We start from the raw sequence: 2,956 nt of genomic DNA, 5'->3' as shown, positions 1-2,956 counted from the left end.
CAGAATCAGCATTTTTTCCCTCCATTTCTTAAAAATGAGATATATCTAAAAGTATCTCAATAACCAAGATAACCTTTCAATATGTTAGCTTATTTTGCTAAGCAATGCTCTTCCAACTTATAGTATCAATTTAAAACTCTGCATTTTTTAATTTCACCTACATCCCCAAGAAACATAGAATATATCAGTTATAACAATATACATTATATTCAGTCATGGGTGACATTACTCAACGTATTTTCCTTCTTACAAGGCGAATCACTGATTTCTTCTGTCATTTTTTAAAATGTTTGTCAGTGACATCTGTGACATTGGATTCAAAAGTTGGTATCTGCTTCTTTGGAATTTTAAACTTTTGGAGATTGGTTGGAAGAGGCACATTAGGTCGTTCTTTTCTTCGGTGAATGTTTCCAGATATTCTGTCCACCAATCGAGATGTTCCTGCATAAACCTTAAATGAGAAATAGGAAATTAAGAACTGGGTTTTGGTAAATAAGTATCAAGTGAGTGTATCATCGAAAACAAAAACTATTTCTAAAATATTGAATAATATTGTCAATGACCGATCACACACAATTAATAAGACCTAAATAAATATTTTAATTTCACTGGCGATATATGACATCATTACAGCTTTTCTTAAATTAGATAAATATTGAATAAGTGATACTTATACTTCTTTGGCAAAGCACAGCAATAACAGTGATAATAAATGCTTTAGTATGCCTAAAGAAGACAATAAAAGTAGACTGTGCATATAAACATTGATATACTTAATTCTCATATGGTTTGCCTGAGGAAGCATTTGAAGAGATATTTATTTCTCATATCACACTACACAGAATGTGCTAACCTCAAAATACATAAAATTCCTCGATTGTATCAGTTGTGAGCATATATCCAAGTATGGTTGTTATCAGATATCGAATATTTACAGCAAGCATCCAGACTCGAAAGTGACTGACAAACAGATTGTTTAAATACTATATGCCCCCATTATTTTGTAGTGAGGAAAATTGGATGGAACATCAACACTTCTTATTTAATTAAAATGATAATCATATTTGTCAAAGGCTTGTTTCTTATTCCATTGATGTCAAGTTATATTCAATATTCCCTTAATTTATAAAATATCAACAGAACAGGGAACTGTACTGGAAATTTGATGTTACATACCTTCCAGTTGACATCCACTTCTCAAGATCTCCACTCATGTTTGTCACAATTGAGCTAAACTTTGGGGGTATGCCTTCCACTGTTGATGGAACTTCCAGGTCAGGTATGGCATCTGTAACATACAGTTCTCTGTATGGCTCAGAATGCAAATTGCCAAATCACTTTATTATCTGCCTTGCGAAATACAAAATGGTGAATATCAGATGTTGACAATTTTCTGAAGTCCAAAAGGCTGGTGATATGTTGAATATATGGCATAGGCTTCACTGACGTTGATATAAGCTGGTGTAGGTCAGGAAGTGTGACAGCTGCTTGCTGGTGGCATTTAACGGAAATCCTGGAGCAAAACTGGTCGACATCCTCATGGGTGTAAACTACCATCAGAAAACTGAGTTTGATTAAAAAAAAAAAAAAAAAAGAATTAGATCAAGAACACATTTAAACAAGGCAGCTGGCTTTTTTAGAAAAATTTGAATTTTTCGAAAAACTAAGGATTTTTTTTTATTCCAGGCATAGATTACCTTAGCCGTATTTTGCACCATTTTTGGAATATTGGATCCTCAATGCTCTTCAACTTTGTACTTGTTTGGCTATATAAATATTTTGATTTGAGCGTCAATCAGTCTATGTAGACGAAATGCGCGTCTGGCGTACTAATTTATAATCCTGGTACCTTTGATAACTAATTATAGTTATTAAATCAAAATAAATATTTGTACAATATTTAAAACTGGAAAATCAACCCTTTTTCGGAGTGTAAAATCTAAAATTTATAAAAATTGAAAGGGATATAATTAAGAATGGAAATGGGGAATGTGCCAAAGAGACAACAACCCGACAAAAATGCGACAGGATTAAACATGTTTATGAGATATCAACCCTCCCACTGTACCTCTAGCTAATGTAGGTAAACGAATAACAATACGCACATTAATATTCAGTTCAAGAGAAGTCCGAGTCTGATGTCAGAAGAGGTAACCTAAGAAAATAAACAATGACAATAATACTTAAATAACAACAGACTACTAGCAGTTAACTGACACCAATACACCTAAATAAAGGGCTGCGCTTTAGCGCATGATACGCCCGTTGCTCTTTTAACTTGTCGTTTATGCTTTAAATGAATGTATATGATCAAATAGAAATATATATACAAATCAAAAGGGATGTTACATTAATATATTTACCAAAGTTTCATAAAATCCCCATTTTTTAAGTATAAAAATACATTACTTAAGAAAACGTAAAATCTAAAATTTATAAATATGGAAAGGGAGCTTATGTCAATAGATACAAACAATTTATCAAAGTTGCATAAAATTTTGTGAAAGTGTTAGTTATTGTCCCAAAATTGGAAAATCCCCCCTTTTTTAAGCATAAAAATTCATAACACGGAAATCTAAAATCTGAAATTTATAAAAATTGAAAGGGAGCTTACATCAATAAATATAATCAATTCACCAAAGTTTCATGGACATTGGTGAAAGCCTTTTTGAGTTATTGTCCGAAGTGTTGAAAATCCCCCTTTTTTATGAATAAAGCCCAATAAATCCAAAACTTAAAATCTGAAGTTTATAAAAATTAAAAGGGAGCTTACATCAATCGATATAAACAATTCACCAAAGTTTCATGGACATTGGTGAAAGCCTTTTTGAGTTATAGTCCGAAGTGTTGAAAATCCCCCTTTTTTATGAATAAATCCCCATAAATCCAAAACTTAAAATCTGAAATTTAGAAAAAACGAAAGGGAGCTTACCTCAATAGATATAAACAATTCACT

The sequence above is a fragment of the Mytilus edulis genome, unplaced genomic scaffold, assembly GCF_963676685.1.
Source record: "Mytilus edulis unplaced genomic scaffold, xbMytEdul2.2 SCAFFOLD_263, whole genome shotgun sequence".
NCBI classification, from domain to species: domain Eukaryota; kingdom Metazoa; phylum Mollusca; class Bivalvia; order Mytilida; family Mytilidae; genus Mytilus; species Mytilus edulis.
This window is presented reverse-complemented; position numbering follows the sequence as displayed.